We start from the raw sequence: 25,114 nt of genomic DNA, 5'->3' as shown, positions 1-25,114 counted from the left end.
GGGTGTGACCGACCCCAGTCCTGTATACTCTACCTCTGGAATACTTGCATACTTTTAATTCCTGTGAAACAGTCTTTCTCAGGGATTGAGGAAACATTATACAGTATTTACTTTTTGTTAATGTTTATTTATTTTTGAGGGAGAGAGAAAGAAAGCACGAGAGAGCGAGGGGCAGAGAGAGAGGAAGACAGAGTATCGGAAGCAGGCTCTGTGCTGACAGCAGAGAGCCCAATGCAGGGCTTGAACCCATGAACTGTGAGATCACAACCTGAGCTGAAGTTGGACACTTAACGGACTGAGCCACCCAGGCATCCCTGGACAGTATTTTTTTTTAACCAGCTAGTGGAGGCGTGTTATAAGAAATAAAGGAAAAGGAAGCACCTGAAAATAAAGAATGGTTGAATTGAAACACAGTGTGATAGGTTGTGCAAAATACACAGATAATAGTGCATTTTGTAGAAAAAAAAATTCTAAATTATTATTACAGTTACATTGTATTTTAATAACAAAATTGATACATATTTATTATAGTATAGGATGGTGAAGCTAGGAGAATATGTTTGTAGAGGCAGAAAACTACTTAAATCTCAGCTCCACGATTCCTTATGCAAATAATGAGCCTCTCTGAGCTTCAAATTGCACATCTATAAAGTGGGATTATTGTGACAGCATCATTGTGATTAGGAAAAGAATGTAAAATTGCACTGAATCAATGTGAGTTATGTAATGCCCGAGGTCGCGAACCCCCTTTAAGAGACCACCAGAGTCGTAAGTCAAAGCCAAGCGGCATGGGTCATTTATTGCAGGTTCGAACCTGGACCTCTGCACACTCGTCGCCAGTGATGCTGAGAGGCCCCGATCAGGGTTGGTACAGCGTTTTTATAGACAGAGACAAATAGCATAGGGGAGGTTTCAGGTTATGAGGGGCTTGATTGGTTAATTTTAAAGTAAAGACATTTGTTGTTCTCTGATTGGGCGTCCTTTGTCTGTCCTTTGGCAGGAAGGCTTTGTCCGTTACTTGTGGCGGGAGAAAAAGGGGGAAGGGGAAGAATGTGTTAAGCAAGCAAGATTACAGAAGCGAGAAAATGCTGGTTAGTAAGTATTTTCATAATCTTAGGGTATAGCAAACTAAGTCTAGAAAAATTTAACGGTGCTCACATCGAACAATAGGCAAGACATACAAAATTTTAAATTCATTTTCTACAAGTTGTTACTATTGCAGAATGGAATTCAGAAACTTCAAGAAAATTTGAAGAAGGAAATAAAGATTATCCTTTATTCTACTATCTAATGCAAACTAGAATTAAGGTCATAAGTCCTTTTTTTCCAGGTCTATATGTATTTTGGGAAGGGGAGTTCCATTTCAGAGATAGGGATTTATTTAGCATCGAATATATAGTTTTTTAAATACTTTTTTACTGGACTGCATATTATACATCTTTTTATGTCTACAAATGTAAATGTAATTCATCATTTTCATGGCGGAATTTTATTCTATGGCATGGCAACAATGTTTTACTAATGATATTACTTATGATATTTATATTTTTACTTTATTTTTTTAAGTTTATTTATTTTGAGAGAGAGAGAGAGAGAGCGTGAGCACACATGCAGGGGAGGGGCAGAGAGAGGGAGAGAGAGAGAATCGCAGACAGGTCTCCATTGGCAACACAAGGCCCGATGAGGGGCTTGAACTCAAGAACCACAAGATCATGACCTGAACCGAAACCAAGAGATGGAGGCATAACCGACTGAGCCACCCAGGTCCCCTTACATTTTTACTGTATGCTATTATATTTTACTACTATTCTTGTAAGCACTTATGATGAGGATTGTGAGAAGTAAGGGAGATGATTCATTTTCAGAAACACCAAATAAAAGCTGTGCTGTCTAGTTAACAGTAGGTTTACAACCTATTGGAAATATTTATGAACCTTCCCCCCTCCATAATGGAGTCCCAAACCCTTAGACACTTCACTTCCTGCTTCTTCTTACCCCTGTCATTTCATGAGCTCATTTTCGTGGGCTCTGCAGTGAGCATGTGCCAAAGAACAAAGGGAGGAGGGACTGAAAGTCTCTGCGTTGCCTCAGGGAATGCACATTTGTTCCAGTCAGACTACTTTTTGCCTTACAGGGGCATAGGCAATATCTGGGTAAGGCAGTAACCTCTGTAGTACTCAGCCCCTGGGGAACCAGGGCAGGGACTTGCATGCAAGGAGATGAATTGCTGTAACTGCCCCAAGTATGCCTGTCCCTCAGAGACCTGCTCTTGCAAGAACTTTGATTAAAGCCTCACTTCACTGTGCTTGGAGTCTCCTTGTCCCTCCTTTGATTGGGTAGGTAGGCTTATATCTCACAAGGATCACTAGAGATGTGCATTTTTAGTATCTGTCCTATTCTTTGTAAAAATATAATATGTTTGTTCAACATCTACGCTCCTTCATGTATATGAAAACTATCATCAAAGTGCCCTCCAGAATTTATACTTTTCGTGTGCAATACAAGAATGTCTGGAAAATGTTCCATTTCAGGCTGGGCATGTGTCTGAGCACAGAGGCTCTTCAAGCCCCGATGTTTTGAGGTTCAGGTTGCATATAGCTTGGTCCAGCTACCTGGCCTGGATTGGTGAATATATATCCAAGTCAGAGTTTCCACTGGATGTGTGATTCTAGATAAGCTTCATCCTTAAACTTAGTCCCTTTACTTGTAAAATGGGAGTGAGATGCATACTGTGGTTGAGAAAATTAAGAGGAATATAATAACATATATAGTGCCTGATTCATCACAGGCACTTAATAAATACATGCTCATTTCCTCCATTCTTTTGTAAACTGTGAGTTTTTATGCAATGGTGCCTTATAAAAGTAGGTGCTCACAAACTTATATCATTATTTTGAATCCTTTTACTCCTGAAAAAAATGTATTAGGAAGTAATGGATCAAAGAGGATATCTGTGGAGTTAGCTAGCCTTAAAGACTGGAGGATGAAGAGGATAGAGGTGGAAAAGGAGGGAAAGCAGGGAGGATTGAGACTGGAATTTGAAGACAGACACATCTAGGGTTGGATTCTAGCCCCATCACTTACTACCTGTGTGAATTGGGATTTTGAGTTAACCTCCTTGAACCTCAAGTCCTGATCAATAATGTGCAGTTAATGACTTCTCTCTCAATGTGTTCTTGTGAGGATTAATTGCAAGAGTGAAGGTAAAGTGATCAGAGTGCTTTCAGACAAAGATGAGATATCTAATAAAAGGTCATTCTTATTTATTATTGCCATCATTATTTACACCGTTGACATCATTATTCCATCATTATGTCCATTATTGACAATATTTAACTTCCTTCTTGTGATTAACTCTCAAGAAACCCTCATGGCTTAGCACAGTTAATCTATTATGGCCCCCAGTGGTCCACTTGAGTGTCATTTATCCACTCATTCATGGGAAAGATTAGAGCCACACATTGAATTTCTGTCTCAGCTGATACACAGCTTTTCAGGTGGACAGAGACTGACCAATGATACATGCTATAGACTTAGGGATCAGAGAGCCCGGCATGGAAACAGGGCTTCTTTCTATCTTTTGCATTCTTTACTTTGCTTGTCATTCATTGCTAACAGCCATCATTCTCTATCTGTATCTACATCTATCTATCTATGTATCTAATCATCTTTATATATAAGTCATGTCTGTTTCTTCATTTTTGTTTTTGGTTTGCTGGTTTGGTTTTTGTTTTAGTATTTTGTTTGTCACAAAAGGAATAAAGAATGTAAGACCAGATCTTGAAGCCAAACTAGACCATGGTAAACCCACTCCACTCACTGTAAAAGCTGGTAATAAAGGAAATCTGTGGGGCAAGTTCTTTCTGATAGCCACACCATGATGGACTTAAAGAGAAGAAATGAAAAAGAGGAGGTTTTTTTTGTTTGTTGTTTTGTTTTTTCGTTTTTTTGTTTTTGCATTGCCTCTGACTGCAAAATCACCATGCTATCTAGAATAGAAAACAATGTCAAGATATAAAACATGCCATATGGGTCTTCCAGGTCTCAGTCTTCCATAGTTCCAAGTTGTACACATAGAGGGAAGCCCAGTAAAATGGACATAGGAAGCTCATGCATACCTTCTCATAGACAGAGACCCTTCTGTTAAGTGATAACTGAGGCTTGACACCCTCTTTAAAATGTCCAACATTTTAATTTTTTTAAGTGTCAAAAATTTTTTAATTTTATTTATTTTTTAATGTTTTTATTTATTATTATTTTTCTTAAAAAAAATTTTTTTTACATTTATTTACTTTTGAGAGACAGAGACAAAGCATGAGCAGGGGAGGGGCAGAGAGAGAGGGAGACACAGAATCCGAAGCAGGCTCCAGGCTCTGAGCTGTCAGCATAGAGCCCGACGCAGGGCTCGAACCCATGAACTGTGAGATCATGACCTGAGCTGAAGTCAGACGCTCAGCCGACTAAGCCACCCAGGCACCCCTATTATTTTTCTTTTTTAAGATTTATTTATTTTGAGAGGGACAGAGACAGTGCGAGTGAGGGAGGGGCAGAGGGAGAAGAAGAGAGAGAATGCCAAGCAGGCTCAGTGCTGCCAGTGCAGATCCCAGCCTGGGGCTTGAACCCATGAAACCATGAAAGCATGACCTGAGCTGAAACCAAGAGTTGGACGCGTAACTGATTGAGCCACCCAGGCACCCCTGTTTTTATTTATTTTTGAGAGAGAGCAAGGGAGGGGCAGAGAGAGGGAGGCAGAGGATCTGAAGCCAGCTTAGTGCTGAGAGCAGACTCCAGAGTGGGGCTAGAAATCACGAACTGTCTAATCACGAACTGTGAGACTCATGACCTGAGCCAAATCTGGACACTTAACCAGCTGAGCCACCAGGTGCCCCAGTGTCAAACATTTCTAAGTAAACTATCGTAGGCAAAAGTCAGTCTAAAATAGTCTGTGCACATCTCTGATGATCCTAAACTTAGTTTTCATTGGTTCAGCAACCCAATGTTATATCGTGGGGGAGGTAGGTCTCTTTGTCTGCTTGGCTTTTATTTTTTCCTCTCCTATTTTCAAGCTGTCAAGTCTTCTATTGACATTTCACTGTTTCTGCCAACTCCTCTTCCTTTTCTAAATCATTATATCAATCTGTTGGGGGAATAAAGAGAGAGAGAGAGAGAAGCAAATAACAAAGCTTGGTACCTAAAGTGTATTTAATAAGATTTCATGAGACCTGGTAGGAGAGCCAGAGGGTTTATGCCTCTTCATTCATTAAATTCCATCTACAAATATTCACCAGACTCTTTGTGTAAAGCCTTGTGATAATCCACAGGCTACAGCTTGCCCTGGGCAGCAAAGCACATTGTCTTGGAGCTGTAGTTTTTTGACAAGGATATTTCCATTGTCAGGAGCTTTTTCAAACGTCTGAGTTTATGGCTAAACTGTGGATGGCCAATACTATTAACTTTTGACCTCTGAAGATTTGATTAATTACGGAACTACCCTGCCTATATATGTGCTGTCCTCAAGTCTCCTCCCAAAGCATAATCAAGCATTTTGTTGTTGTTGTTGTTTTGATCCTGCATTTGAGGTAAGCAAGTTCAGAATGTTTATACACTACTTAGAACACAGGGAAGAGAGGCTCATAAATTGTGAGTCATTTCTAACCCTTCAAAATATCAGTCTAGAACGGGACTGTCCACTAGCTGAAAGCCCATTCCCTGAGCCTTTGTTCAAGCCTTGAAGGCCTTTTGATCTCTTAGTGCCACGCCTAAAATCCCATGTTGGAAAAGCGCTGGCCCAGGAATCAGGAGATTTGGATTCTAGTCTGAAATTTGTAGGAGACTCGCAAGCAAACATCTCTAGGCTCCAGGTTTCTCTCTTTTCCTCTGTGAAATGAGGATGATCCTATCTGCCTCACAGGCTGAAATGATGACATATTTCAAAACACTAGTATTAAGCCAGGTATATCACCAAGCCCCTCTGCAGCTTGGGACCTAACCAGAGATAGAGCAAAATCCTCTCCTCCATTTATAGCAGGGCCCACCTGATGATTTACAGACCTCCCTCCCTGTAGGAGGTATCAGCAAAAGCCTAATGATAATAGAGACACAAAGAAGCTGTCTACATAGACTGTCCCTCTGGCCTCACCACTTTACTATATTCCTTCCACAGGAGGCTGGGAAAGAGGGGCAGTTCTGGGAAAGACTAGTTGTTCATCAGTGGCCTCCCTGGGAACCTGGTGTGTTTCTCTCTTGAAACACACGCACAGAGAAGAACACCAGCTCCAACCAGACTCTTGTTACAAGAATTTCAGTGTTGTGTGCTGAAGATGAACAGATGTGCGCTTTCTCCTCCTACACAGTCTAAGGCCAGACACAGGCTCTCTGGTTGTGGGGCCTCTCTCCTGGGTCCTAACAGCAAGCGCTGAAAGCCCCACTTGCCACAGCCTTTGCTTTAGATCTGGAGTGATAAGGGTGGAGACTGGAGTAGACAAACCTGGGTAGATTCTGGGCTCTGACACTTCTGAGCTGTGTAATTTTTCCAAAGCACTTCCCTCATCCCTAAACAGGGGATAGTCCCCTTTTGTAAAGATTTAATGAGATAATGTAAGTAAGATGCACATTAGTGAGTGGCACTGAGGAGGAAGCCTGGGGAAGCTGAGGGCAAAGTATAGGCTAACAGCACCCCTCCCCCTAAGATGGGATATGCATGACATTCCTCAGGCATTCCAGACTACCCAAAAAAGGGGAAGGACAAAAAAACTAATGGTTAAGCTGATAAGAGTCTCTTCCAGTTTACAACAAAAAGGCAATCCCATCCATGGCCTTAAGTCCAGTAACTCCCTACTGTCTTAATGTTAATGCTTTGCCAGAGGGAAAAACAACCTTAGCTTGACAATAGCTAGGCCTCCAAAAATCTGTGAGTCTTTAGCATAAGAAACTCTCTTTGGAAACTCTTGACTTTATCTCTGACTCTACAAAAGGATCACCCCCAAAACCCCAGTGCAGCTCTTCCTTCCCATGGGTCCTGTGTCCATGCTTTAATAAAATCACCTTTTTGCACCAAAGATGTCTTCAAGAATTCTTTCTTGGCTGTTAGCTCCAAACCCCACAAATCCCACCATCACCCCCAAACCTCATCAGCACTAAGCGCTAGCTTATAATTTATTATGTGTATAATTTATTAGTTCCCTTTCTTCTTCCACCAACCTACCTGCCCGATGCAATGGAAATCCCTGTTTCCTGTAAGAGGTACAATATGTGAAATTGTTATGCCCAGAATTCGTGATCCCCAAAGATCACTAGGGAGCCGAGTCCGATGCAAAAGCAAAGAGCCTTTATTCGAGCTAGCTTGAGCTCAATCCCCTACCTGCACCAACACAGCGGTGAGATACCAGGGAGAGAGAGCGGGTTTCAAAAGGACAAAGGTTTTATTAGGGCCTAGGGGTAGTTGGTGAGGTAATGGCTATGGCCTCAGCCGATTGGCTGGCGAAGGGTCCTGGGGAAGGGTCCGAGTCCTGTTAGGCAGGTAAGGGGGGGGGGGGGGTTACTCAAGGGGAGGAGGTGTGGTCAAGGTGAAGGACACAGAACAAGATGGAGTCGGCCGGCTTAGGCCCGCCCTTTCAAAATCTTTGAGGAAGATCATTTCTAACACCACAGAGTTGACAGAGATGAAGATGAAAAACTTGGGGGTTTTAGTTGTTGTTGTTATTTTAGGTTTTGTTTGTTTGTTTTGTTTTTGCGTTGCCTCTGATAGGAAACTCATCAGACTACCTATGATACATAACTGACCAGGCTACCCTGGCTGTCATGTGCCTGTCTTGCCATCTGTCCATCCCTGGCCATGTTGGGAGGCAGGAGGATGTGTGGAGAGGACAAGGCTGCTGCTCCCTCCCATACCCACTTATATGAATGGAGACAAGCTCAGGAGATGGCCAGGGGTGGCCTCCTCTCTGCCTTCAGGAACCAGTCCACCTTCCTTATCTGAACCCCTGAAGACCCTTCCTTGCCTAGCTCTGTTATAACCTTCAGCAAGGAGGACTCACAATCACTTCCTGTTGAGAGCATTTAGCAGATGCTGGGGTTGTAAATGTGATGTCTTACAGATCTACAAATGAAATTAACAATGCCCTTGGGATGCTCCTTTCTGAATCAGGAGATAGTGGCACTAGAAGAACCACTGTGGTTACAGCTTGAGTTCTTACTATAAGACAGAGTATTGTACTAATAACTTTTTTATAGCCATTACTGGTATTTAAGGACACAAAGAGTAAGAGGGATTAAGCAGCATTGTCAAGGACTACAATCTAGAAAGTGACAACAGCAGGCTCCACACCCAGTTCTAGCTGAATCCAGACTTCGTTTCCTAAACCACCAGGCCTTTGTGCTTCTCTCACTTGCTCTGGGTGGTTTTGCAGTGTCAGCCTCCAGTCTCACCAGCTTAAAATGAGGCAGTATCTGCAGTGATGTGGAGGTTCTTGGTGACCCTCTGTCCCTCAGAACTCTCTGAGCTGTGCCTGGTGGCATGGTGACACTCAGGTTACTTTGAGTCTATTAACTCATTAGTCAGAGGGAGATGCTGCTATAGCTCCCTTCCCTCCTCCTTTTTTTAAAGAATTTTTCAATGTTTATTTATTTTTGAGAGAGAGCACGAGCAGGGGAGGGACAGAGAGAGGGAGACAGAGAATCCAATTAGGCTTTGTGCTGTGAGCACTAAGTCAGATGTGTAGCTTGAACCCATGAACTGAGATCACAACCTGAGGCGAAGTTGGGTGCTCAACCGACTGAGCCACCCACGTGCCCCTATGGCTCCCTCCTCCTTAACCACCCACCTGCTGAAAGTTATCCCAAAGCTGCTGATGAGGCATTTTATTTATTTATTTATTTATTTATTTATTTATTTATTTATTTTTTAACGTTTATTTATTTTTGAGACAGAGAGAGACAGAGCATGAACGGGGGAGGGTCGGAGAGAGGGAGACACAGAATCGGAAACAGGCTCCAGGCTCTGAGCCATCAGCCCAGAGCCCGACGCGGGGCTCGAACTCACGGACCGAGAGATCGTGACCTGAGCCGAAGTCGGCCGCTCAACTGACTGAACCACCCAGGCGCCCCTGATGAGGCATTTTAAATAATACTTTCGGGGAAATACCTGTCAGACCGAAGGCATATGAACCTTCATTCCCCTTTCCTATGTCCAAAGGGAGAGTATCTTTGGGCAGAGTTTACTGTTTGCCTGTCATTAGGCCAGTTAGATTTATGGCTTTAAGAATTGTCTAATAAATAATATTTTATAAAACATCACAAAATCGATGGAAGATAAAAGAAGATAAATAAGTAGATGGATGGACATATGTAGGTAGGTAGGTAGGTAGGTAGGTAGGTAGAAAGAAAGAAAGAAAGAAAAAGGCTAGCAGTCAGGTGTCTAAATATTTTTCAGGGATTGAAATAGTGAATGCTCTATTTAAACAATGCTAACAAATAGTAAAAACGCTAAAATGTTTAAGAAAACACTGCCACAAATTTAGTATTTAAAGAAAAAAGGAAAAGTAAATTTGTTTTAATTTAGTTATTTTTGTTGTTGTATTGTTGTCTTATTTTCCACATCCAGCATTGCCCTAAGTGTGTCAGGTCACTGCTGCATGCTGTGATGTTGAGAAGTGTGCAGTACTGGTGTGATTTTGAGCAGGTGTTACTGAGAGGAGGAAAAAAGTACAGCCAATCTGGGCACAGCACTCTTGTTTTAGAAAATCAAAACAGGAAGTAAGTCTAACCATCACTAGTCACAAGGCTGAAATAAATAGAGTGGGATTGGGAATTCTTTGTTCTTTTTCATACTTTCCAAACATACTCAAGTCCCAGTGCAGTGTGGTTGGTGTGGGAGGAAGCAGCCATGCTCCATGCCTTCATTGAGAACCCAGGCTCCTTCCATCTTTCACTGCTTCTCTTCTCAACATGGGGTCTTCATGAATGCTACAGAAGCAGCAGAGTTTGGAACATCATATGTCAGATTTTAGGGCAGGCGTGGAAGTGGTGCCATCACATCTGGACAAAACTTGGTCACATCGCGCTAACCTTACCACAGAGAGTAGAGAATGTCTTCTTGTGTGTCTAGGACAGACTTGAAAGGTTTCATGAACATATTTCATTGTCCTTGCCACATACCTCCTTTGGATTTCTTGCTGTGCTCTTGCTCCCCTTAAACCTAATCTCAAACCAGAAGCCAATGGAATCATTTAAAAACAAAAAAATAAGGTTATGCCATTTCTGTGCTCAAAACTTTGCAGAGGCTCAGACATTGTTGCAGAGTAAAAGCTAAAGTCTTCACAGTGACCCACATGGCCCCCCAAGACTTGGCCCCCATCATCTCACTAACCTCAACTTCTGCTACTCTCCCTCTCACCCACATGCTCCACCCATGCCAGACTCCTCCTTTGCTATGTATGTGCTCTGCCTGGAAAGCTTCTAACCCAGATAACTCTATTCATTACCTCCTTCAAATTCAAATTAGCCTTTTCAATGAGATCCACCATGATCATCCTGTTTAAAATTTAACTTCCCTTCTACCAATACTTCTAATCCCCTTTACCTTGCTTCTTTTTTTCCAGATCACTTACCACCTTTTATCTAGTATTTAAACTCATATACATATAATAATCATGCTGATTTGGAAGTCACGTCGCACAAGAAGGTGCATGATGGTAGGGGAGACGTTGTACATATTTTATTCTGTATCTGGCTGCAGAGACAGATGTTTCAGTCCATCTTGTTCTGTGACATCCCCTAAGTGCCTAGAACAGTGCTTGCAATGAGGCAGGTATTCAAATCATAGTTGCTAAAGGAATGAATGAATGAGGGAATTATGTGACTGAATGGAATCCATGCAGTTAAAATGCCCTGACACTTTGTGTATATTTCAAAACAAGTTCAAAGTCCTAGAGTTTGCAACAGCTCTAGATCTTGGTAGATTCATTTTGCCTCAGCAGTTCATTTTCTCTTCTGCAAAATGAGCATTTTCACATATCTATTACATCTGCTTTTAAAGATTGCTATAAACACTGGAATATGGTATGAAATATTATATGAAGGGAAATAATTTTAACAACAGAAGCACTAATTATGATATTTATCTAGGGGCATGGTTTGGTTACTCTGCTTCTTATACAGAAAATATATGTTACTCTGATTTGATTTCTGGTTAAAGATTAGCAGGTATCCCTGGGGCAGTTGTCTGGGGGCCTGCTGTCTGTCCACTGCTTGCATGTGGCTACTCCTGATAAGAGCCAGACTGCACCTAGTTGGTCCTATTGAGAGGCCCTACAGAGGAGGATTGAGAGCTCTCTCGTGACACAGCCAAAGCAACCAGGCCTGTACTGCTGTTCTTGTACCTGCTGAGACCTTCTGTTCAAAGAGTTGTCTCCTCTCTGATCAGGAAACGAAGAATCCTTAGCCTGTCTGACATTTCCACTTACACTGCCCGCAGCTTGAACTGCCAAATCTTGTCTGGACTGATAAGAAATAAGACATGGTAATCCTTAAGGTGTCATTTTGGCTAAGAATCCTCCCCTTTGCTGCCTGTTGTGTCTCTAGTGAGCTCCAGGGGGTAGCATTGGAGACTGAAGCTTTCTATACTTTATCCATCCTCTGTGAATTTGTGTCCTCATGTGAAAGTCTGCCCACCTAAAGCAGAACAAATCTACTTTAACTCTATCCTAGAACTTGAAGACTAACCCTTAACGGGAGGACACCAGTGTCAAGGATATAGGTGGGAAGTATATGACTACTTGCCACGGTCAGGATTGTTTGTAACTGATTAGATAAGGATTGCTTGTACCTTCTTAAAACCAAATGAGTGCCTAAATGTGCTTGAAAAAATGAATTCTTTCAAACAAGGTTATTTTTTCCATATGGTTCTATTAATCTTATTGTCTGATGTGGGAAAATTATCATTGTTATGAAGGAGCCACTCGAAGCCACATCCTATCTGAGTGATCATTTATGAAAGTGAAATTAGAAAATTTTCCTAAGCATATGGCCATCCCCAAATTCCCACTTTTACTATGATTTTTTATGTATGGTCTATTCCCCTATTTCAACCCCATCCATTTGCCTTTAGCAAATTGCTACTCTTTTCTCTTGCAATCTGTCCTTATTAAGGAGAGTTTAGAAATCCCAAGGGAAGTTTCAAAAAGGGTCTCCAGAAGCTATTTATAAAAAGCACTGAGTCTAATCAGTTGATTGAATAGGAAAGTTGGCATCTTGCCCCATGACAGACTAAGATAAACAGGGGCAAGGTGGAACAGAAACCCCTCCAGGACTAAATTCTAGCCTGAAGATCACTTCAGTGCATCCAAAGCTCTGAGAACATCCGAAAAGGAAGACTCCCAAAGAAATAAATGTTCCCATCCCTGACTGCCTCATTCCTGGCTCCTTCTCGGAACCCCTGCACTTGCCACTGAAAGCCCTGGAGAGTCATATCCAGAGCTGTGGACAAACTGATTTCAGGGGGTTTCCTTGTTACCAGAGTGACATCTGGGCAACAATAGACGATTTACTCAAGGACATGCCCCTTTTTCCTGTTATCTTCACCACTCTGTTTTCCCAAATAGAACCAAGTGTGGGAACAGAAGACATAAATCACTCCCTCAGCTCCCCCCAGCACTGCCTTAACTCACAAACCCACTCCCGCTCCCCATGCTCTGACCTGGTAAGCCTTTATTAAGCCCCTGTGTGTTGAGTTCCTGCTACAGAATAGGCTCTGCACTCGGAGACTTGCATGCACGCCATCACTGGATCCTCACATGCCCTATGGAGTAGGTTCTATTATTAATACCATGTAACACCCAGGAAGCTGAGAGTCAAAAAGTCTAAGGAACTTATTTGAGGCTGCACAGCTAAGAAGTGTCAGGGATTGCTTTATAGAAGTACATACTTCTTTTATTTTATTATTGAAGTATAATTAATATAGTGTCATATTAGTTTCTGGTGTGCAATATAATGACTCAGTAATTCTGTACATTACTCAGTGTTCATCATGGTAAGTGTACTCTTAATTCCCTTCATCTCTTTCAACCTTCCCCCTACCCACCTCCTCTCTGGTGACCACCAGTTTGTTCTCTATAATCTTTTTTTTTTTATTTCTCTCTCTCTTTTTTTTGTTCATTTGTTCTATTTCTTAAATTCTACATATGAGTGAAATCATATGGCATTTGTCTTTCTCTGACTGACTTATTTCTCTTAGCACTTTACACTCTAGATCCATCCATGTTGCTGCAAATGTCAAGATCTCGTTCTTTTACACACACACACACACACACACACACACACACACACACACACCACACGCGTCGGGCTCTGAGTTGAGCTCTGTGCCGGGCTCCTTGTTGGTCTCTGTGCTGACAGCTTGCAGCTTGGAGCCTAGATCCTGCTTCAGGTTCTGTCTCATCTCTCTGACCCTCCCCTGCTCGTGCTCTGTCTCTCTCTCTCTGTCTCTCACTCTCTCTCAAATATAAATAAATATTAAAACATTTTTTTAAATAAAAATGGTCAGAGGACCTGAAAAGAATTTTTCCAAAGAAGACATACAGATGGCCAATAGATACATAAAAAGATGTTAAACATCATTAATCATCAAGGAAATACAAATCAAAACCACAATGAGATACCACCTTACACTTGCCAGAATGGCTAGAATCAAAAGAATAAGAAATAACAAGTGTTGGCAAGGATGTGGAGAAAAAGGAACCCTCATACTTCTTTTTTCTTATCTCTTTTCTCTGAACTTCCTTTATCAGCTACCTCATCAGTTCTTGGAGGACATTGAGGGGTCCAGAGTATGTGACCTCAAGCAATATCTTCTTCTCTAAATCTGTTTCCCTTTCTGTAAAATAAAATGAGGGGGTTAAGCTTTGTTCATTCTTCAAAATCCTTGGACTCTAAGGATGCAATTAATCACAGCAAATGATTTGCTGAAACATCTCAGTTTGTAAACTCTCACATACCTGCTTTTATTATACTTATTGAGAAGTCACCAGCTGGCAATTCTATGTGGCTCAGAAAGAGGAGAGATTGTGGACAACTCAGCCCACAGGTCAAGGTAAATAAAGCCAGATGCAGAGTGTAGTCACTAAACATTTTTTTCTAATTTTTGAAAATGTGAAAAAGATCACTGGCTGCTCAAACAAGTATGGTATAGATTCTAGAATTTAGGAGACTCTGGTTCCTATTGTGCCTCTGTTACTAACTTACTGTATTATAGTGGGCATGTCATTAACTCTTTGGGAATCTGTTTCTCCAACTGAAAATGGAGATGCTAATAGCCATAACTATGCTTTCCTTCCAGGATCATTGAGAGGAACGAAGGGGCCCCATAGATTAGGGTTAACCTCTGACTAGCCCATCACAGCATGTGCAAGTCAAAGTTCAAAAATAGATATGCAAAATGCTCCCTTCTTCAGTCATAGAGGGTTGACTTCTTATGGGCATAACTCTAGCAACAAAAATAGTCAGAAAAGGATAGGAGATGATTAGCTTTCTTCCCCAGCAGCCTGACCATTAATGGAATTAAGCAAGAACAGAACTTCTCATCCCTCGTACTTGCTTCTCCAAGCCACTGAGACTCAAGAAGTGACGCGTATTGAAGACACTGATTGTGTTTGTTGGCCAGTGGTTTTAAATGCTTATTCGATGTTGAGCATTTTAGCTTTGGGCTGAACATTGTTTGAAAGTTCCAATTAAATTTACTACTCTCTCCTCTCTTGAAGCAGATTCCTCTTTGGATAACCTTGAATAAGAATGGCAGACAAAGACGTATTCAAAAGCCCTGTTGTACTTTCCAAAGTAATGGCTCCTGGTGGGACAGTAGTCTTGATTTTTATTTGAATATGTGTCTCTAGGCACAGAGGGAACATGCACCCAGAAATGTGCTTCCCCAGCATGCTTTTCTCCAGGGTCATACCCTTTTGGGTATTAGTCATTCTTAACTCATAAGATCAAAACTAAAGCTAAATAAAATCTAAAAATGGATGATTTGTCACCCAGCAAGCACCAATAAAATGTAACCACATGGAAAGATGAGTTAAGTCAAGCCTGCTCTACTCTTAAAGATAATTTCCTCTAATGTCTCATGAGTTACTGTGTTTGTTTCCCTACAAATCCTTCCTGACCCAGATAGCCAAGCCCTGCCCTTCATTCCTCCTTTATGAGCCCACTGGCTTTTTCCTCACAGGAAAATGTTTCTTTGTGAAGGCTTTCTGATTTGGGCAGGTGCCATGATTCCGAGTGGACCAGGACTGGGCCACCCACCTGAAGCAGCCCCACACATCCAGCCAGCACATTTGCCAATCTTCTTCCTAGGCCCCCACCTCCTAACAAGACCACCCCAGATGACTTTTGATACAGCAGTAAACTCGAGTCTGGTTTGCTGAGGATTGACCTTGTAGAGAAGATGAAACCTGGTCCTGGTCCATCTTCTCAAAAGATTATCTCAGCCTGCCCAGCTGTTGGTCTTCACCATGGGAATATCGATCAGCCTATGTATAGATTTTGACACAGGTATTTTATCTTCTGTATTACTTAATAATACAAACACAAATAATAAGAACACTGACAAAAATACTTGGAATAATCATCAACTAATACTAAATAATATTGTTAAGTAACACTAACAATAAATTTATGTTATAATTTAATGACACTAATAATACTTTACTAATAATAACTCTGATACACATACTTCTCAACATTGTAACACTGATAAAGTGATGAGAGTAACATACACCATATGTTGAAGCTCACTTACACATTTCTCTTGTAGGATCTCCAGGTTGCTATAAGTAGAACATATAACCTTATTTTATACATAAAGAAACTAAAGTTACAAAAGGTTAAATAACTTGCCTGCATCCTACAGTTAACCAGGGCCAAAATGAATGCCCAGGGCTGACTGGGAAGCCCTTGCATTTAACCACTCTCTTCCTCTTCTCACCCATGTAGTCAAGTAAACCAGCCATGTGAACAGGGTCAGGTTTGGTCTTCTGTCTTCATGGAAGAATCATCATTAGGGAAGATTTGAGTTGAACCTACAGCCTCTAATTCTATTGGGTTTGACTATCTTCCCTTCACTCTCATCATTGCACACCTGAACCATACTGTTGTAAATAGTCCTGGCTGAATGGAGGAACAACTAAATACATATGAACCAAATAAATAAGGTGTCATCAGTAGGCATATTAGGAAAATGCAAGGGCTTGGACTGCATGAGATTTTCAATCTCATCCTTGTCTGTCAATCTAGGAATCTGTGGAAGGAAGGAAGGAGGGAAGAGAGGGAAAAGGAAGGGAGGAAGAAGAAGGAGAAGGAAAGCATGACATTAATTTGCATTAGGAGTTAACGTTTACTAAATCTTTTTCAAGTGCAAACATTGCACTAAAAGATCAACATATGTAATCTTTCCAACAACCCTACTGCAAATGAGAAAGATGGCCCCTGCTGAAGTCAAGAAATTTCTCCACGTTCACATGTCTGGTAAGTGGTGGAAATGGATTTCAGACCTAGATCTGGTTGCTCAAGGAAACCTCACGCTTTACTACAAGGCTGCCATGCCTCAATGTGCTGGACACTTCACATCACACGTGAACAGTGCTGCCCCACTTAATCCAGTAAGTAGTGAGGTTTCTTTTCCTCCTTCAACCCTTTTTCATTCTGATTCTTTAGCATCATACCTGAGGCCCTTTATGACCTGTTCTTTGCCTAAATCTCCAGTCTTGGCTCCTACCATCCACCCAATCCTCTAGCTGTTTTGGCCTCCTTATAGATTATTTTACCTTTGGCTCATTGTCACATGCATTTTCTTCTTGGAGCACCTTTCCCTGTCTATTCACTTAGCTCATTCCTTCTATGCTTTCAAGATTGGGGCTTGGGGTCAACTCATTCAGGAATCTTTCCCTGGGTTGCTCTGAGCTTGGTTTTAATGCCTCTTATTTGTACTTCCTCCATATCCTAAGCTTCTCTCCATCATAGTACTCATTGCACTATACTGTGCTTGAGTATTGTACTTTGTACTTGAGTATGTATTTGTACTTCCTCCATATCCTAAGCTTCTCTCCATCGTAGTAATCATTGCAGTATACTGTGGATGTGTCTGCTCCTTGTCTCCCCAAACTTTGAAGATCTTGAGTACAGAGATTGTATCCTATACTATATTACATCCCCACCACTTAGCAGTGTCTGATGAACAATAAACATTCTCAAAAAAAATTTTTTTAACATTTATTTATTTTTGAGAGAAAGAGACAGAGACAGAACCTAGGCAGGTGAGGGGCAGAGAGAGAAGAAGACACAGAATCTGAAGCAGACTCCAGGCTCCAAGCTGTCAGCACAGAGCTGACGTGGGGCTCTAACTCACCAACTGTGAGATCATGACCTGAGCTGAAGTTGGACGCTTAACCAACTGAGCCACCCAGGTGCCCCTGAATAATAGACATTCTAAGGCTATTTCTGAAATGAATGAATGAGTTCATGGCTCACTGGCAGGATAGTTGGATGGAAAAAAAAAATTAAGAATTCTTGCAATGAGTTGTTGTAGTTGCTAAAAGTAATATAATATGCCATGACCCCTGACAGCCCTAAAGACTACAGAGAAGGAAGCACAATCATGAGCAAGTCTGGTTAGGAAACAAGAGAAGCACATTCTAAAGAATAGCAAAGAAACATCTACCTCACAGCTCATCAAGTTCAATCTTCTTATTTTACAAATAGGGAAACTGGGGCGTGGAGAAGGGGTGTCGTCAGATAACGAATTATAGCCTAGTATAAAACGGAACCGGGTCTCTTAATTCCCAGATCAGTGTCCTCTATCTTTCTCTCATCCTGAGATGCATGGAATGGGATACTGCCCCCATAAAATACTTGTTCTAATGAGGCTCCTCGGATTTAAATGGATTCCTCTTAATGACAGGAAGTGTGTGGAATGCCAAAGCCAGCAGAGTTTGAGCATAAAAGGGAAATAATGAGAGCTGCAGCTAAAGTTAGGCCAGGGTGATATGAAGTGCACCTAATTCCCTGGAAAAGGAGGAAGATGCAGAAACTCCTAAATACATGACACACCATCACGAGATCCTCAGAACTCTGGATGACCTCCCTGATGACTCTTGGTTGTGACACATGTATATAATTTCAGACGTGCACAAGAAGATGCATGGAATTAATGAGGAAGACTTGATGCCAGTATATTGGGCTTGAAAACAGTAAACTCTGATGTACATGTCGAATAACACTGAGGTTTCTCTATACTCCAGACCCAGGACTGGGTCTTCAGTCTACACCCAAGAAACTTTACACTACAAGTATTTATTTATTCATGGTCTCAGTGCCTTAGTGCTTCCCCTACACCCACATATTCTCCACAAAGGATCTTATTAAAATATAAAGCGGATCTATGTCACATTGCTTTTTAAAACCCTTCATCTGTCATACATAGAATGAAATTTGAACTCCTCATAGTGGCCTGCAAGTCCCTTAGTGATCTGACCCAGACTACCTCCCTGTTCCTCTGATCTCCTTCCTTACTAGGCTCCAGGTACTGGTCTGGTTGTTTCTTCTCCTTCTCTTCCTCCTCCTCCCCTCCCCCTCCCCCCCTCCTCTTCTTTTTTTTCCTCCCCTCCAACACACCAAATTCTTTCCTGCCTCTGGGTCTTTTTTTTTTTTTTTAATTTTTAATGTTTATTTAATTTTGAGACAGACAGAGCAGGAGTGGGGGGCAGAGCAGAGAGAAAGGGAGACACAGAATCCAATCCAAATCTGAGCTGTCCTCACAGAGTCCGACGTGGGGCTCAAACCAATGACCTGTGAGATCATGACCTGAGCCAGTTGCTTAACTGACTGAGCCACCCAGGCATCCCTGCCTTGGGTCTTTTAACTTGATGTTTCCTCTACCTAGAATATTCTTCTCCCTGTTCATAAGACTGACGCTTTCATTTTTCATATTTAATATCAAGTGCTAAGTCATCAAAGAGGTTTTTTTCTGTCCACCCTTGCAGAAGTGGCCTCCTAATGCCCATCCCAGTGATTCACCCTCTGTTTATTTACTTTATAATACTCCTTATCTGACCTCACTATTTCTGTTATCGTGTTCGTTGATTGTCTCCTCTAAGCCAACCTAAGTTCTTAAAAGGCAGGGACCTTGTAAGTCTTGGTCACTACTAGATTTCCTAATGCCCAGAAGAGTACCTGTCACCTAGAAAGCTATACATTATAATCAGCTAATGAATAAATTAAAAAAAATCATATAAGAGATTTGCTGAGTTGTCTACTGTGTGCAGGACATTATAATGGGTCCTGTGGGAGACAGAGAGATGCACTAATCATGGCATCTACTGGTGAGGATTTTATAGGCTTAGAGAGAAGGTGATTCTGGTGGTTGGCAATGAACAAATATAACTCCAGTGCTCTATATTTATGACTGGAGTCATTAAAGGCAGATAAAATGGCGTGGGGTTAAACTTACACAGTGTTACATGTAAAACGTATTCAATAATTTTAAAAAAATGATGTGGGTGATTGTTTGGGAGAGATTAACTCCAAATAGAGTCAGAGCCAGAGAAAGGGTAGGATGTTCACAAAGAGAACCATAAGGTTGCCTCATGGACCTGAGATCAAGGAGGACAGGGGTACTGACTATGGTATTCATTGTTTTATTCCCAGAGTTAAGAAAGGTGCTTGGCACATAACAAGGATTTGATGAATGTATGCTGAGCAAATGAACAAATACATAAATGAGCTTATTGCAATAACTATTTCTAACATCTATTAAAATATGCTTGTATCCATTTAATGGGAAAAGCGATCTTCCATTCTTGTCATAGTCCATGTGTAGTAAAAGTCTCCTTTTGTTTCTGTTAAAAGAAAGAAGCACTGTCTTCCTCTACTTGCACCCACTCAAATTCCAAGATTATCATTTGGGAGATAAGTTAGCATTGTAGGAGAGGTCAACACTCATCCCTCCATGTCCTGTCACCAAAGAAGAAATGGGAGCTAAAAACCCTGGGTGAGAAAGGACTTTCCTGTGGCTGTAAAGAGAAATGAAGATGCCCATAGGAGAGGAGTGGAGAGAAGCCTTTTTTGATTTCTGTTCTACATAACTACTTTTTTAACAGCTTTATTGACATTTCATTTACTTACCATAAAATTCACTCTTTTCAACTGTGCAATCCATGACTGGAGGTAAATTTACAGAGGTGTGCAACCATCACACAATTCAATGTCGGGACATTTCCATCAGCCCAAGGGTGATCCTCATCGCCAATATGGTCACTCCTTGTCCACGCCCCCTGCCCCAGGAAGCCACTAACCTGTTTTCTATCTGCACACATTTACCTTTTCTGGACATTTCAAGTAAATGGAATCATGCGCATTTACATCATTAATTTCTATGTCAAAATTTTGTACCTGTCTATTATCTGGAGGCAGAATTTGAGCCTCCAATAATCCTCTTCCTATTCTTTTTGTTCTTCAGTTTCTTCATCTTTAAAATGAGATTCATAATGCTCCCACATATGATTAAAGGCATTTAGTGCAATGCCTGGTTAAATACTACATGCTCAATAAATCATACTTTGGTATAATTATTATTTTATTTATTTTACCCCAGCACAACTCAGCGAGGCCAGGATAAAGAAATGAAAAATGGCACATTAAAAACAGAAAATATTTCCATTCAGGTTCTAGCAGGGGGAAGCCTGTTTCTTTTCCAAGGCTTTCTGTTCCTATTTCTTCTTTGGGGGATGGGATATGGATGGTTGTGAATTAGCCATCTCATTCACTACTGATTTACTGCCAGAGAAATGATTCTGGAACCTGAGTAGATGTAAGAGGAGGGAGAGGGTGTTTTTCTGTTTTGCTAGAAATGAAAGGAGACCTTTAATATGAGTTCCAAGTGACAAGGACAGGGAACTGGTATTTCCATTAGGCAGACATAGTAGTGTTTTCATGTCTGACTATGGCATATCCATTAGCAGAAAGATTGAAAAAATCCATTTCTGTATTAAAACCCCAGTGGAAATGAAGGTGTGTGTGTGTGCACATGTGTGTGTGTGTGTGTGTGTGTGTGTGTGTGTGTGTGTGTGTGTTTCCCTGAAGGAAATGATTTCTTCCTCTTCTCAAGCTAAAAAGAAAAATATATATAATTCCTGATTTCAAGTCAGAGACTAAGGTTCTGGTGCTAGCTCCGTCCCTGGAGCAGTTAACTGAGTAAATGAGTTCCCCTTTGTGGACCTGTTTACTTTCGCTGTTAAAAGGAGAGGTTTGACCTCTGAATCCCTCCTCTAAAGTAATACTCTGTGGTTCTAAGGCTGTGGAGTTCTTAGAGTAAAGGCAGGGCTGCAGGTGGTTGGGGAAGAGCTCAGAGCCATGTACTTTCCTACAACATCATGCATTATACGGACCAAAGGTTTGTGTTGGAAGAAACTTACTTTCTCATAAATCACAGAACATTTACAGTGTCTTTAATTTAAAGCAGGGGTGAGTGAACTGTGGCCTGTATGCCAAATTCACCCTACCTTCTTTTTTTGTAAATAATGTTTTATTGGATTACAGCCACAATCATCTGTTTACATATTGTCTATGGCAAACGCTAAAATATTTACTGTCTGGCCCTTTTCAGGAAAAAAAAAATCTGGTGATCTCTAGTTTAAAGAATTGATTGGCTTTGTGAACCACTCTAAATAAAGGTTGAAAATAAACACCATATATAGTTAAGCAATTTTAGAAAGCCTTATGTAGTGGCAAATGTGAACTGGCTATGGTCATAGAGCTAGTAAGAAAGAATAAGAAAAAAATAAGCAGTAAAGGATGAGGAGGAGAAGGAGGTGGCTGAGGTAGGAGACTTATTGAGTGTTCAAGGATGCAAGATAATGATCTCAATACTTTATACTAATATATAATTCTCACAACTGTCATCTTGTTATCTCAACTTCATAAATAAGAATAAGGCTTAGGAGTGTAACAAACGTGACCAAGATCATAAAGCTAGTAAGTCACGACTTGGAATATAGGATTATACGGTCTGGTATTCTGTTACGAATGGGAAAACAGCATTCCAGAAAAGGAAGGAAGCTTGCACAAAATCTTTTATGACAAAGGGAAAGGAGTCCCCAGGCTTCATGACCCCATAACCAGTATTCCTATCATCACACCATGTACTAGTCCACATCCTAACTTATGGGAGATTTCTGTGTCTTTATATTGCCCATCCATTTTACTGACCACTTCCAGGCTATTAGGTCTATGAAGATAAAATCACATCTTCTATGTCTTTTCCTAGAGCCCTGGCATCTGATAGGCATGCAATAAATGCCTGGTTATAGTGATAGCAAGCGTCTGTTGATATAACATGATGTTACAAGAAATTATTTTAGCACTTTGCATGGATTACTATAGGACCTACCACTATTAGGTCCTTAAAACAGTCCTGTGCTAGGCACTCTCGTTATCTGTGAACATTATATACAAATGTTTAAAATAGGTATGTGTCTGTGGTCTCATAGCTGGAGGGTGGTAAAGTTTGGACGTGAACTTGTACAGGTGACCGTGCTCTAAGTCCTGGTCACTCAGTGTGGCCCATCAGTTAGTGGGCATGCAGTCACCTGGGACTGGTTAAAAACGCAGAATCTCGGGCCTGTTGGATCATGATCTGCATTTTAACAAGATCCTCAGGTGCTTTGTACACACATTAAAATTTGAGACTCTTTGCTCTAAATGAGCAGGTAATGCTCTCTGGGATTGAATAAGAACGGAGTGAATGAGTGGTTGCTTTCTGTAAAGTGGCAAGAAACCAACTGATCCGATGAGTCCTGTGCTCCAAGACAAAGGACCCAAGTGTCCACTTCTATAAATCAAACCTATTCCCGAAACTAATGCTCTTTCTTCAGATTCTGTGCTGATATTCTGCCCCTCCAGTCTCCTGAAACCTCCTCTCTACAAATGTCCAAGATCTATATTTATACTCTCAGCTGCATGATAAATACAGAAGCAAATGCTTCAGGACTGAGTAATAGAGCTATAACCAGGCGGGGCTTTGCTTGTGACGCACCCGATGTGTGTTTTTAGGCAAGAGGCAGAGGGGAAATTGCCGTCTGCTCAGTAACCTGTGAGCTACTATTTCCCGAAAATCTAAGTTTTCCCCAATTCCTTTAACGTGAATTAAAATGCAAACTTGAGGTGACAGTTTAGTTTTGCCCCTGGAAAATGCTCTGACTTCTTGGTATCATCAGATGTGGCAGGGGCCACATTCAAGGTGGTACAGTTACTTTGTGCTTGGTTATCATTTTTTTTCCATATTTTTAATAAAAATTTTCACCAAGTGGTCAAAACAAGTTGTTCCATCCTAAATCCTCTTTTCCTCCCCAGGCCATGGAAATGTTCTTTACCGCTTCAGGGAGATGGGAATTGGGGCAAGCATCTTACTGCCACTTCAGTTGAAAGGTAGCAATTGTTTCCCTCTTTTGTAACCAAATCCTTTGTGTCTCGTGCTGGTAGTAATTCCTCTGACCCTCAGTTGTCTCAATGGTCAAATGAAGATAGTGCCACCTACCATTACTGGGTCTTGATGAAGGTTATTTTCCCTTCTTTACACTGAATTGTTCATTAAGCCACTAACCTAGTGGTTTCTAAACATTCATGAGGAAAACAATACCATGTGAGTTTGTAAATCTTCAGATCCCATCTCAAATAGTCCAATGAGATAGGTTCCTTTAGATAGTGAGAAGACCCAGAAATCGGCATCTTAAAGATGTTTTCCAAGTGATTTAATTCAGATGGTCTCAAAACCAGAATCTGAAGTCTGTCTCCAGTGGTTCCTTGCATTTCCTTAATACAAATTCCAACTCCCTAGGCAAATATGATTCCCCAAAAGAGGGTGAGTCCAAATTTGAGATAATGCCTTAGCCCCTAGGAGCAAACTCCATGGTGTGCTCTCCAGAATATCAAGCTGGGCTGTAACTTACAGGGGAAAAAAGTCACAGAGAGGCAGGATCAAGGCTTGAAATGCTGTGCTTGGGGCTGGAGTGCTCATGAGTTAAATGCACCCATTTGAGTCTCAGATCCTGACCCAGCTCACAGGTGATGGGGCTCCCACCCTGCTGCAGCACTGTGCAGGACATGTGGAACATGGCCCACCGTACCAGCCTCGGGGACTTGGCTCAGCATACCCAACTATTATGAAAATAGTAGCAGACTGAACTCAGTTTGTTTCACCTTGACTTGTTTTTGTGAACAGTTGGACATGATTGAATTCCTTTTCATTTGCAGTGGTAGCTGCTTCTACTTCTGTGACCACTCTCAGTGATCTGTTCTCATATACACAGTAAACTCCTACTAAACACTAAAAAGAAATTGCACTAACTTCTCCAAGACAGCTTGCATCATTTTCAGATCTTGCCTATTTTGCAGTGGTATGGTAGCATATTCATTTATTTATTATGTAAATGCAGATCTCAGGTCTGGGGAATATCTTATCACTTATTCTAATGCCTGAACTGTGTTCAGATATCTTTTTGTCTTTCTTTCTCATATCCAAGACCCCTCCTGTCCTAATCAAAATAAAGTATTCTGAGGACCAGTTGATGCCATAGATATATTTCAGATCCAAGATGAAGAGTTTGTTTACTGTTGCCTCAACAGTTCAAATCCACCAACGCACACTCCCTACTTCTAGACTGCAGGTGCTTATATCTGCAGTGATATCAAAAGTAAATTTTATTTTATCAATAATATTAATAGATGTTCTAAATTATTATCAATAAACCGTTAAACAGTTTCACCCATTATGTGATTAAATTTTACAGGTAGTTCTTTGGGGCGCCTGGGTGGCGCAGTCGGTTAAGCGTCCGACTTCAGCCAGGTCACGATCTCGCGGTCTGTGAGTTCGAGCCCCGCGTCAGGTTCTGGGCTGATGGCTCGGAGCCTGGAGCCTGTTTCCGATTCTGTGTCTCCCTCTCTCTCTGCCCCTCCCCCGTTCATGCTCTGTCTCTCTCTGTCCCAAAAATAAATAAAAAACATTGAAAAAAAAATTTTACAACAATCTCACTAAATCATATGCTATTATTCTTGTTAATAACTTGAAATTAAG

The 25,114-nt window shown here is 41.2% G+C and overlaps 1 long non-coding RNA gene across 1 annotated transcript in view; it reads left to right on the top strand.

The window, feature by feature from the left end:
- LOC144614042 (uncharacterized) overlaps positions 1-23,471 on the top strand; it is a 265,686-nt gene extending 242,215 nt beyond the window's left edge. The window contains exon 3 of the long non-coding RNA XR_013551575.2: positions 23,395-23,471. This is a non-coding gene — a long non-coding RNA (uncharacterized LOC144614042). The remainder of the gene's footprint in view (positions 1-23,394) is intronic.
- The last annotated feature ends 1,643 nt before the right edge of the window (positions 23,472-25,114 follow it).

This window comes from Panthera onca, chromosome D4 (assembly GCF_046562875.1).
Source record: "Panthera onca isolate mPanOnc1 chromosome D4, mPanOnc1 haplotype 2, whole genome shotgun sequence".
Classification (NCBI taxonomy): domain Eukaryota; kingdom Metazoa; phylum Chordata; class Mammalia; order Carnivora; family Felidae; genus Panthera; species Panthera onca.
The sequence above is the reverse complement of the archived record's forward strand: the minus strand, read 5'-3'. Positions and strand labels throughout refer to the sequence as shown.